At 40.3% G+C, this 13713-nt stretch overlaps 1 long non-coding RNA gene across 4 annotated transcripts in view; it reads right to left on the reverse strand.

Annotated features, from left to right (window-relative positions):
- Positions 1 to 13713, reverse strand: part of LOC139775774 (uncharacterized) — a 47046-nt gene that overhangs the window by 22497 nt on the left and 10836 nt on the right. The window lies entirely within an intron of this gene.

Consider the following 13713-nt stretch of genomic DNA (forward strand, 5'->3'; position numbering starts at 1 on the left):
TTGTGTTTTACTTATTAATAATAAAAATCTTATTGCATATCAAATTTGCCACTCAAGGAAGTAATCAACAAATTTTTCTACTTAAAACAAGAAAAACAGAAGGGAAAAATACTGCGCACCGGTGCCTCTATTTTTCATCCAATTCTTTTACGAATGTTACATTCTTAGAGTCTCGAAAGTTTTATACGCCTCGATTATAGCGGGCGTAACGTTAGCGGGGGGCTTTCGCTATCTTAACTCGTTGCGGCCTTTTGTGAGGAATACCCGATATATCACGACGATTCTGCTCAAGCGCGTCTTTACGAGCACCGCAAAAAATTTATGACTCCAAGATGGAATTGGATCGCACGTAAGCGTCTGTCGAATACTGATTACGCATTGCGTTACTTGCGCACGCTGTGTGAAGCTTATTCAATTTACAGAGGGAAATATTTTATCCAAAAATATGTGCGAGTCGCAGCATTATCGGCGATTTTTCGAGTATTCTCTTTGCGAGAAAAAAAAGCAAAGATACACATATGTAAATACATATCTGTTTCGATTTGATTAGATATTCGGCAAAATAACTGTCGAAAAAGCAAGCGTCATTAAAATTCCTTAAGGTGAGGTAACACAAAAGCCTCGCAGATATGCTCGGGCGACGAGATCCGCCCGAGATTTCTCGATGCGCAATAAATAAAATCGTTAAATTCGTAGGAAGTATACTAACAAAATATTCGCAATTATCAAACCTCCGATTTCGGTCCGGTTGGGTATGAATTTTGGATATCGCTACGGCCCGCCGGGACAATATTATCGAGTAGTTAAATTCAGCGGTACAATATATTTCGAGCCAGCCAGCGGCTATTAAGTCCGCTCCGAGCGCGGTGCCGCGGGGCGAATTAATTAATAAAACCCGTTGTTCATTAACTAATTGACCATCGGGCAAAGGGCTTCGCTGAGAGATTTCGTTCCTGACGCGACATACTACGTCGACCCCGACGCACATGCGTGATTAATAACTGCAGAAGGCACCATGGATTGCATCACGCGTACCAAGTGCTCATTCTATAAAAAGCATTAAACCTAATTTACTTTTGTAGTAGGAAGATTTTGGAAAATATGTAAATTAGTATAAAGTCTCTTGTGTTTAATATCAAATGTTTAGTGCATCTGTTTTACTATATGTATAAGTATTCTTTAATAAATTGGTTGTAAAAGAAATTTATTATTTTCTTGTCATCAAAATGTAAATTATGCTGCGGCGTTATTTCACAGACATTTTAAGCACGCTATTTATTCGTTTGCAAACACATTACGCGCATTATTTTGGCACATTGTGACAGGGTTTCACAGAAATTGCTAGTACGCCAAGCCGTTTCGCGTCATCACGGAAGAACATTTATACGGTTGTAAGTGGAAAGCCCGCTAACGATCTACAAACTAATATGTGTAATAGCACCGCACTGCACTGGCGCCGGGGCCAGTTGCCGGGACCGTTTCCGCTTTTCAAACATGTTCTCAAACGCAACGGAACTATCCAATAACATTTACACTCTGCTCACGTGATTGCTCAAGATTTCCAAACTTTACTAAATACCACCGCGAGGTAAAGCCTTCACAGAAACGACTTTAAAGCTCTCCATTACATGCATTTGACCTTGTTTGTCAAATTTCACTTGTGAATATTTAATGAACGTTATTTTGAAGAGCGGATTTAGCACAGTGTGATAACGCTTGAATTTATTAAGAAGTAAAAATATTCATATAATATATATACTTGCGTATTCATATATTTATATAAAACACAAAATGCAAAATTGATTTGTGGCGTAAACCGAAAATCGGGACGTGAATTCGCATAACCCAGCGAAATAAATAAATAAATCCACAAAAGCAATGTTTAATTCGTCGCTTATTCGCATCGACGGTCAATATATATCGCGTTCGAACGAACTCGGAAAATTATTAATAGTGATAATCCGGGGTGTGCGTGTACGTCGCCAGATGGTGAGTTTAATAAGTCAAATTAAATTGAATTAAGAGGAACCTTCCGCACGATACGGGACCGAGGATTTTGAATATTATATCAGGAATTTTCTGCAGGTCCCTGCTCAGGAACAGCCGTGTAGTAGTTGAGCTAAATCAGTCGAAATGGAGCGAAACGGTCTTGCGAACAAAAGATTGTTCCTTTCACAATTGTTACAGCGTGTTTAACACGTTTCTAATTAATACGCCGACATCTTTTTATTAAACTTTGTATTTGGACCGAGAGATTATTTGAAGCAATCTTGATAATATCTTATTTTTTACAAAAGCTTATTGTAACAGCTAAGAGCTAATTAGGCTTATTTTTTCAAAGATTGAGTGATTTACTTTTTAATAATTGGAAAATAATAGATAGAATTGATTGACACGTAATATAATAATATCTACACTAAACGAAACAAAATGAGTCTGTATCAATTTTTAATGACAGGATTATTCAATACTGACTTCTTCATAAAATCGAAGAAAAATATTTGAGAAATATTTGCTTGTGATGTATACGCTCAGTTATATACATATTCAATATACTTCTAAATATGCGTAACTCGTAAATATTTGCGAATATAAATCATAAATGCAGTATTAATTAATTGCGCGAGATTAGTTGTTCGAGATAAAATGGGTTGACAGTAACATGTGATAATATGCATTCCCTTATTTATTATTAATAATCGTATTTTGGAGGCACGAAACTCGGCTGAAAATAGAATACGATGACACATGAGTACGTGTGTGTGCGCGCACTTTCAGGAACAGGCGTGTAAAACGTGCAAACCCGTTACATATTGTAACGGGCGCGTTTACGTGGGTACAAAATCCTGAAAGCGTAAATTAATTTCTCCCATCCTCTCTTCCCCCTTTCCCCCCATTATCGATGAGAATCCGCGAGCGAGAGCATAATTTCGCAATTAATATTTACCTTTTTTGCCTCTAATTGTATTACGATTTTGTTTCGGTCGCGCATCACGGAAATTCACACTCCGATAAACCCATAAACCGATAAACCCCCGTTGCACGTATCAATTTCGTAAAAATTAGCTTGTCCGGTTAGTCGAAAGTGGTCGAAATTGGAAAAAAAAGAAGGAGACTCGGCAATTGGCGTGTTTTCGTTAATTGAATTTTCAGCCGCTTCATTATCAGCGCCGGTTGCTCGCCCGTTGATATTTTTCCAATCGCGCTCGTCCGCTCGCGTTTTCTTTCGTTTTATTTTTTTCTGTATTTTTTTTCACTGTAAACGAGCACGCGCGCGCGCAGTCAGTAATTAAAACATAGAAAGTGGATACGAGTGGAGAATCGCAAGAGGCCTGTGGCCAATGAAATAAAGATATACGAGAAAAAATGTCCGGCACCTCTGCATTAATCTCGATTAACTGTCCGTCGGATTGCATTTAAGTATTTTCGACTAACTATTTTTTTTTCAATCGGAATAATCAAAATTCTTTTAAATTTTAAAACAGAATCATCTTTTAAATAGAATTTTAATTTAATCATTAATGTATTTTTAAGCCTTTTCAGTTTAATTTAGCTTTACGTGTTGAATTATACTTGTTATGATAATATAGTTTAATAATACCTGTTATTTAACATGGAATCAAACTAAAATCGTTGCATAACAATCGATTGATGTATGTGAACAAAAGAAATTTTATTGTAAGGGGAAATATGGGGTACACGTTTTCCCGAATTGAGCAATCACCGTAATGTGCGTTACACCATAGACATTGCACAAATACGATGTTAACGCAATGTTGTGTTACGCCAGAGCGGTGCGAATCGTCCGACGAAAGCGACGAGAATCTTGCGAATTTATTCTTGCTCAACGGAAATCGACATTGATCACTTTTCTCATGCTTACCAATTTTTCACGCAAAAATTATATTTCGGAAATTGGACGTCCGTATATGTTGATCGCGAGGATTACGGAAATATCGCGTGGTATTACTCAAAGTGTTATACTTAAACGCGAATTTGCTTGTAATATGAACAAGGAGAGATCTCGAGGGCAGCTCGCGACCGACACTAGTTTCGATCGTAATCGCGCAACGATACGCCACGGTTGTCCGACCATATCAATCACATCAGAAGCGGCCCAGTCGATTCCGCGCGTTACCACAATAGTGTTTCCACGGGATTATTGCCACGTTACATCGGCGTGTGCGAATAACACCCGACGCATTTTGACGATACACTTTATCGCGGCTTGCATGTTCCACTGTAATCCCGTATCCTTCCCAGTCTTGGGGCTTCTCTTTCGCGTCGAATATATAAATAAGTAAACCGCCATAGAGTTGATTTGACGCCGTGTTACTTTTACGACGCGTTTCTTTACAATATTGCGGCTCTCTGATGATTTCCCTAGACTCTGTCTCGATCTTTTTGTCATTATTAACGACTTTATCACCTTTTCGATATTACGTTATAATACGTAATTTCCGTACAGAGTGGTAGAAGATTTTTATTGCGAAAAAGAAAAGAGTAGATCTTTGTTGGAAAAAAAAAAGGTAGAAGAAAATGTCTGTTGAAAAATTCCAAAACTTCGGACGAAGCCCCCGTCCATCTTAAATTCTTTACGATGCGAAATAACTTATAACAACGTCGTGGATAAAACACTTCTTCTTTCATCCCCTTCCTACCCCGCTCGATCGTTGGAATTATTGACGAGCCGCGGATTATATCGAAGGTACGAAAGAGACGAAGACGCTAGCAAAAAGAACGCGTATCCGCGGGCAGCGGGAGAGAGCGAAAAAAGACGCGCCCTTAAAAAATAAACGAACAAAGACGAGGAGAAAAGGAGGAATAAAGAGAGGAAGGACGATGCGCACACGCGCGCGCCGATAGAAATGGCGACTGCTTGATACACCGTGCACATCGGATAAATTTTCAATCGGACAAATTCTGAAAGGGTCGCTACTATACCCCCCTTCCCTCCTTTCGTTTCCTCGCCGACCTCTTCGAGCCCCCGCACACAACGGAGCAAGTTTAAAAATCGATGCAGTCTCGAGGAACCTTCTTCTTCGTCTTCTTCCTCTTGCGTTTCCTTTTCTCTTCTTTCTCTCTCTCTCTCTCTCTCTCTCTCTCTCTCTCTCTCTCTCTCTCTCTCTCTCTCTCTCTCTCTCTTCTCGTCCCTCTTACTTGATTTCGCGGGGTGAAACCACCCTTCCTTTATCGGATCTCTTTTTCTCCGTCTCGTGAATAGGAAAAGAACGTATACACACTGGCCAGATACGCGTACGATGGGCGATATAAACTACAGGACGATAAGCATGCCCTCCCTTTCGTCGCTTCAATACGATTTTTGGTAGACACGATTGGAATTCGAATGCATATAAAGTCTCCTTGTCTTTATTTTTGTCGGGTCAGACTGCACTTTCTTATCGCTTAAAGCTCAACTCACGTAGCGTGTATTAAATATTAATAATTAATTTATATGGGTCAAATAACTTGCTATGCAAATTAACAATTCGTTCCGTGAAATTTTAGCTACATTCGCTACCACCGCTATACATCGAGCCGAGCGTGCGTATTATTTTTACGGTCCGTTGCCTCGCGGCCTGGATCTGTATTTTTAATGCTTTCTGGGGGTACCTTTGGGGGATTTTCCAGTTTGATACATCGCATATGCGCCGTCGAGATCACGAGCCGCAGAATTGCAAATCGAAAATACGTATCCATTTTTTTTCTCCGAGCCTTGCCTCTCGCTTCGCGGCTTGTACGTTCGCCGGTGTATGTACGTGTGTGCTAAGACGAAGCCCGAGGTATTGGATGTGGTTCGGGGGCGCCGAAATTCCAAATGCGGGCCACGTAGACGCTAAAACGCCCCCATGATTCAATTCGCATCAGCCATCCTCCTTCGTCCTCCCCCCGTCGTTTCCTCCTTTCATTCCCCACCTCCCTCGATCGTTTCCCCGCAACCTTCTCGTGCACATCTCCGGGAGAGCTCGCGAGTTTCATCCCGGCGCGAAGACATTCCCGAGCGTGTCAACCCGTGCGCTACTTACCGCGATTGTCTGCTCTCACCCTGCTACGGGCCCCCCTCCCTTTCGCCTCTCGCGGCGGAAATTTTCCTTTTACGGGCCTTCGCGGGGATGCAATTTCTATTTTAGGAGCACCGATCGAATGCATTTAGGCGCCGCGCCGCGTCGGAGCCAAGCGGGTGAGTAAGCGCGGGCCGAAGCAGGATGGTGCGCGCGAGAGGACTCACTTCAACCCTCGAGGATCGATATGCGGCAGCTCGGACTCGTAAACTATCGCGTATCTACACAGGCGCGCGGCCCTGACACTCTGAAGCCACTCGAAGAAAAGAGGCTTGGAAGCGATGGTGCGCACGTGGACGACGGATGTGGAGTGACTTAACTTGTAAAATATAAGTCGGCTAAAAGCGGGAGTATTTTGCCTGATAGATTTAGCTTTATCTCCGGCCTAATATATTGTAGCAACTGAACTAAATGTAAATTTTGTTAGGGTAAAACGCGTATCTCCAATCGAACGATGATTAATATTTCATTATCTATTTGAAGCTTAATTCGTGAAAAATCCTTTATTCTCAACAGCTTATAATTCAAACGCTATTAATAATTCTGATTAATGATAATCATTTGTAAATATTAATACAATATGTTAACTTCATTTTTCATTAATAACTTCATTTTTCATTAATATATTGATCCATGTAATTATTTTTTAATGTAATACCTTCTTATATGTATAATATGTATATGCATTTTTAATGTTACATTTTTTAATTTTGACTAATTGTTACTTTTTCGATATAGAAAGAGATTTCGTTTGCGTTATACATTTGACATTACGATGCAAGATACTAGTGAAGTAATTAAATTCTAAATATTCCTGAACCAGCAACGTACACACCGAATAAATAAATAAAAAGAAATAGTGCTTCGTGCCAGTGACACGGTTAGTTAATTAATTGGGAAAATGATCAATTTGGTAATTAATGAATTGAAATTCGATGGAATCGATAATGATGAAGTTACAGAGATGCGACGTACGTTAATTCTGTATGGAAATTGTACGTAATTAAACAAACTAATATAATATATAGGTCATTAAAATTGTTGGAATCGTAATGTTACTCGTCTATACATAAGTAAATCATATTTGGACATTAATGAAAAAAATTTTTATCGGAGATATATTTATCGCTCTTCAAAACATCGTATTTTGTCAATGCAAAGAAATTTCTCATTTTCAGTTAATGGACGTGACACATGTAATACATGTATCATATATAATGCATACGCGAGATTTCTATTCGCGAGAATAATCAGAGACTCGAATCATACATGCAGGATGAACGTTATATTTCGGAATGTTATATATTCGGTTTGAAAAATTTTACGATAAACGACACACTGCACTGTGAAGAAACGAATGGATTAGCTTTGCGTGCAAACGCCGTGTACGGTGAAAAAAGGGAAGTAGTAGCATACGCGTGCGGAATACACGTGTCGGCCAGGTATATATGGAACTCATCGTTCCCAAGCTATTTCGCAAGTCCGCCCAATCGTAGAACTATTTTGTTGTACGTGGCTGGATTCGAAATGAAATTTTCCTTACTTCTGGTGCTTGTCAAAATGCCCGAAATTGTTAAGATGGGGTTTACACTAAGTCGATGACGGTATTTATGAAAAGAGAGTTTCTCTGCGTCATGTGAGAGAAACTTCTGTCGTGATCTTAATATTTCATCGAGTTATTAATATTTTCTTTTGATATTTTAACATTAAAATGTTTTAATGTTTTAATATTTTTTAATATTACGTTAATTATACGTTAAAATTAACTCGGAGTCTCGAGCGTGGTACTCAGAATTCATCGATCGAAATTGTTAGAGAATTGCGAACAGATCGCCCGTATCGGGATTGTAACTCCAGACGGTCTGTGCCATGTTATTTTGTGGTCGCAACGTAAATATTATTTTTCGCGGAATTCGAGGTAGTAAAACATATTTTGGAAAAAAAGGTCGCCGCGCGCGAAATTTATTCGGTACCGCTGCAAATCTGAAGTGTTTTCTTTATGCAAACGTCGCAACGAATGGCAGAAATGGCTCGAGATGCGAGATTGTTCGAGTATAGGAAGAATATCAGTCGATATGGCAAAGTAGAGTGGAATATTAATGAACGAACGAATGTGTTGAAGAGCGTAATATCAAAAAGTCGCGAATATACATAGGCTACTTTGCGACAGGCGGCTTGGCGGGAATTTCCAGAGAGCATGGCAATTTGCGGAGTCGCAAAGGGGCGAGAACGAGGGATGATGAGCGGCGATGACGATGGAGCGGGCTGAGGTCGGAGGTGATACGAATTGATTTGTAGGGAGACGAATGAAAGCTCGTCGAGGTCTCGTGAAAGGGATGAAACGCAAACTTTTCAACGACCCGGTGTGGAGGGCGCGATTTCTTCCCCATCGGACTTTCGCCTCCTCCTCCTCCTACTTTACGGCCGTTCCAACCCTTTTGCGCGAACGACGCTTCCGGATAGACTTCTTGAAAAGGGCAACGGTATTTTCTGACTTTCCTCCGTGTAGCAGCGCTACCTGCATATTAAAATCTCGTTAACGCCGTCGTTCAAAATTATCTTACGCCTTTCTTTTTTCTTCTCGCTGACTTTAATGCGTAGCCGCCGGGTAAGCTGTAATCGATGCCAGAAAAGAAAACCAGCTCGCACTTTCCTTTGCTGTACTTCAGTAATTGTGCGAAATTGGAATGTGAGTTTATAGAGAGGAATTGGAGTAATTATATTTGTAAAAACTTACAACTATTATTTTTTAAGAGTTATTACGAGGTAATTAAACGTCGCAGAATATTAATTCCGTAATTAGTAAGTGCGTTTTCCAATGGTGACATTTAAAAATCACTCATATAAAAAAATCTCCATTATAAATTCTTCATTAAAGATGTGTATTATTCATATAATTATTAATAAGAGATGAAACGCATATTCTAATTTATACTTAATTTACTGCATTTTTATTGAACTACAGACGCAGATACCTTACTTGAATTATCTTCTTCTATATTGTTATATTCTGTACACGGAACGGCAAACATATTATGCGGGATAATGGTTACGCGATTGTAGGGCTGCTTCGCTGCTTGTCAATTGATAAGGACGGCCAATCAAAATTAATGCGGCCGTCGTTAACGACGACGGTGTCGAACTTTCTCTAAGGTCCATTCGTCTCTTTCGCAGAGATCGGACTTGGCCAGGTTCAGGAAACTCCTGGCGTAACCCAACGGCCCTACCGCGGGAATATCCGGACGTTTGTCAAACGTTTTCTTGCCGCGACTTGTCGGAATCGGCCCCGACAAATTGGCTAGCGCGGCAAAAAGCGATACCGAGCTTTCGGCGTGTCTGTATATGTCCCACGTTGGTCGGCTGTTACGGAGAGCGAATCCCTTTCGTCGCTTTTTGCATGGGCCTGGCAAACTCGCGCGGCAGCTCGTGCGCAAGATTTCTCTATTACACGTAATGAAACGACGCGGTTACGTCCGAAAACACGACGGCGAAACGGTTAAACGAGATAATTCATAGCGGCCGCGGAGAATGGACGAGTTCTGGTTGTTTTGATACGGAATAGCGGAATAGCGGAAAAGCTTGCCGAGAAATTAAACGCAATTACAGCCGCGATTATGCTCTCTTATGACGTGACAGCAAATATTTTGATAAGTTGATGTTAGAAAGAATATCATGATGAAAGGAAGCTATGTTTTAGAAATTCAATTCAGATAAATATTACTTGGATAAATATAAAAAATATTCTTTCCGAAAATACTGAGATATATATATATATATTAATAGTTAATAATTAAAAAAATTATTTAATAAGTATAAACAAAAATATAACAAATAACTGCGTAAAACTTAAAAAAAAATAGTAATGTAAAAAATTACTTCTCTGATCGTAAACTTATCCATAATTTTCTAAACACATTAATGTGTTTATATAAGTGTATATTTTTTGTAGTCTTAATTCTTTCTGTCTTTTAAAATTTTGATATTGCTCTCGGATTTAGCTCAAGATTAACCTGTAATCTACTTATAAGCAATGTTTTAGAAATAGATCTCTCGTCAATCAATATGTCAAGTAAATTTATATTTCTTAAATATAAATATATATTAAGATTTGAATATTAAGAAATTTTTATATATTACTAAATAGAAAAATTATACTAATTTCTTAAATTTATTAACCTTTAATAGCTGAAAGCTTTTAAGTGGCAAGAGATATTAATATCTGAATAAGATTTAAGATTTATTATTTGAATAGCTTTATATATAAGAGAAAAAAGAAATTTCAAACATGTCACAAACTTTAAAAAAGAAGAATAGTAAGATAGTGAAGGGGCGTCCCATGTACCTATTGTTATAGTCTGTAATACACATTTGCAAGAACTGAATTAGTGGCAAACTCGCTACAAACATATTTGATTACAAAGGAAAGTTAAATTTTGTTTGTGACTATGAAGAATAGTTGAATCTTGATTGTCAAGTATCAATCGGCGGTCGCCGTGAGAGTGGGAGTCAAACTAGAAAGTAGGACGATCTTATGAAAGCGAGGGAACTATGCTCATAAAAGTCGACTTCGAACTTTACATCCAAGATCGGCTCGAGTTCGGTTTGACACATCACAGGAAAGTTATAATTCGGCTTCAATTTGGCACATTTGGTTGAGGAAGTTCGAAACCTCGCTCTTCGGAACGCGTCGTGGAACTTTATATTCACGGTCGATATGGATAAAATATACCCGTTTACTGGCGATGTTTGAATTAATAATTTTCGTCACTAGTAGCGAGACTTTCAGTCAAGTATCGGAAAAGTTTACCGGTTTCTTTTCTGTATCGCGTGATATCGCTATTTATATCACAATACATGCATCGCCACCGTTCGAGGATAAATCACACCGCGCATATTATAATAACTTCTTTTCCTTCTAAGATCTTATTAATTGGAAAGCTTGCATATATATATATCATTCCTCCCTTGTAAAATTCATCACGGAGAAAATCTCTTCCCTCTAGTTCTCAGTTAGGTAATTGTTGAGTAATACCTTAAGTGTCAAGGCTAGAACGTTTTACCAACGGCTTATTCCTGACCGCCCCATTTGTTACGGCCGCAAATTTATCGCGGTTGCGAATTTGTCGCTGCGGCGAAATTTCAGGACGTGGGTCGAGTCCATGCGTTTCTGCCGATGGTTCGCTACGACCGTACCCTGCTGCTCCGCAGGGGGAGAGGGAGAGGTCATGTATGTATGTCGCGGCGCACGTGCGACGACTATGAACGCGGACGAGGCTTAATAATGGTGGAGACTCGCGGCCTAACATTCCAACGTGACCGCTATGGCATACGCGGTTAGCACACCTGAGGGATTTTGAGTTATGACCGGAAACGACGGTGGCGGCGGCGGTCAGGCAGACGCAGGAGGTAATGCAGGTGAAACGAAGGGTCGTGGGGTGCGACACGAGGGACCAATGGACGGGATGGCGACGCGGCCGCGCTTTGGGATTGCGGACGAAGGAGAGCAAGTCGTGGACGTAACGCGGTGACGCGCGACGTCCGTGATGTCGCCTGCGAGCCGGCATTAATTATTTCATATCCAGAACTCAATTTCCCGTCTGACTAGAGTAGAGTCAATTCTGCCCTTCACCCGGCTCGGGTGAATCATAAAGCGGAGTATTAACATCGGAATGTGATCTACCCAAAGTGATTCTTGAGTAAAAAGGAAAATAGGAACCATGAATTATTCGATACGAATTGGATGTCCCTGACACATACGTGTATTATAAATTATATGTATTATAAATATACCATCAGCAATTTAAATTGCTGATTTTGTCATCGAACAATGCCACATTTGTGAAATAATGTGAGACGAGCTCATTTATAACTCGAATTAGCGACCGTCGTAATCAAAAGGTTTCCGTGAAAGTCACGATTAGTACCGCGAGCCGTTATTCTCTGGCGTCGCGGAAAGGTCGTCGTGTATCAGTAATCCGCTCTGTTCGTCGACGAAATTGAAATCTAGAAGCAGTGCTAGGCGTCGAGCTAATTACGTCTGCCACCGCCCGCGCCGATATATCGGCCGCCGTCGGCGAATATTGCAGCTCGGTGCTATCCGCGGCAGTCGACGACAATTATTGGCTTGATTGTAAGTATCTTCGCGCGTAATTGGGCTGTCAGTGAAGCACTTGCGCACGGTCAATTATCGCGGAAAAGACACGATTGGGCCGTCATTCCCGAGCTTTACGCTCGCGTGTAACTTATTACGGCAACAAGTGGAATTTATAAAGTACGACTATGTCAATGTTTCATTTCATTTCGAGTTACGAGAAAATTGAAGTCTCAAGTTAAATCGATAATACCGTTTCCTCACGTCTGTTACTTTATTAATTTGAGAAAAATCGATTTTTTTTTATCCAAGAATATATATAAGTGAGATGTTTAAATAAAGCATTAGGAGAATACAAGGCAACGGTTTTAAGAAATGCGCTTTTCCGATGGTAAGAACAACAGCTGCGAATTTCATTATCAGCGAATTAGCTGTATCGCCGAATTACGGTACACTTCACCGTACACCGTCCCGCACTTCAAAAGTTCTCCTGTTAAAAGCCGGCGTCGTTCTTTTACGGCAGGTCATTAATGATTAATTGCCTTTCAACGTACGGCGGCTAGGATCAATCGATCGCGATCGACAGCAGCCTTTTCCTGCTTCTCTCTCTCTCTCTCCCTCTTTCCCTTCATCCATCCACTCTCCTCCCCGACGCTCGATTCGCATTTACCACTGATGGTTTTGCACGCAATTTGGAGTCACGCCAGGATGTGGTTTCCCACGACCATCGGGAGGAGGATACCGTGGGAGGTGTACCGAGTGGAGCCGGATTGTGAGATGGAACAGAAGATAGGCAGTCCGATCGGCTTCTGGACGCGCGGATGCAGCGTATTTGAGCGGATTGCCAAGTGGCTGCTGTGCCGCATTCCATGGAATCCGATGGTCCGCCATTAAGTTTCCGTTCAATTGCAGATTAAGGATTACTCGCGACGCGTTTTAAAATGATCTGCTACATTTGTGAATTTTAATTTTATCCTCTCCTTGATTCAAACTCCTCTAATTTTATTCATATTTTGAATACCATTATAATACATTAAGATATCAATTATCTCTAATCTTTTTTCTCGTCTAATCTTTTAAAAAAATATAAAAGTTAACAAACAAGATTATTAATCTGTTAATTAATATAATAAAATATAGAAATTTACATCTAAAAAAGCCCAGATTTATTCCATTTCTTTATTAACGAGAGGATAAAATTAAACGACAAAGATGTTGTGAAGAAAGTAAAATTTTCCATGAATTGTGGACGCGGTTTCCCGAGGATTTATTTACTTCGAAATGTTATCTAGGAAATCACGTGAGAAACTCATGGAGCGACTTCCTGGCTCCAAGAAGGATTTAAACAAGAGCTTCTCACTCATGGTGGTGCTTCATGCACGTCCGCAAACCATTCACGAGGTCTCTCGCGTGTGCGATGTTTTTGCGAATGTTCAGCGTATGTTTGCGTGGCTGGCCTGCGGCTATAGACGTTCGTATGTGCTCACGTATGCATTCTACCTCGCGTTTACCACATTCGCTTGCACGTTTGTGCGAGTTGGACGCAACTTGGCCACAAAG

This window comes from Temnothorax nylanderi, unplaced genomic scaffold (genome assembly GCF_030848795.1).
Source record: "Temnothorax nylanderi isolate EJ_2023f unplaced genomic scaffold, tnyl_v1.0 TNYL_tig0005_pilon, whole genome shotgun sequence".
Taxonomy (NCBI): Eukaryota; Metazoa; Arthropoda; class Insecta; order Hymenoptera; family Formicidae; genus Temnothorax; species Temnothorax nylanderi.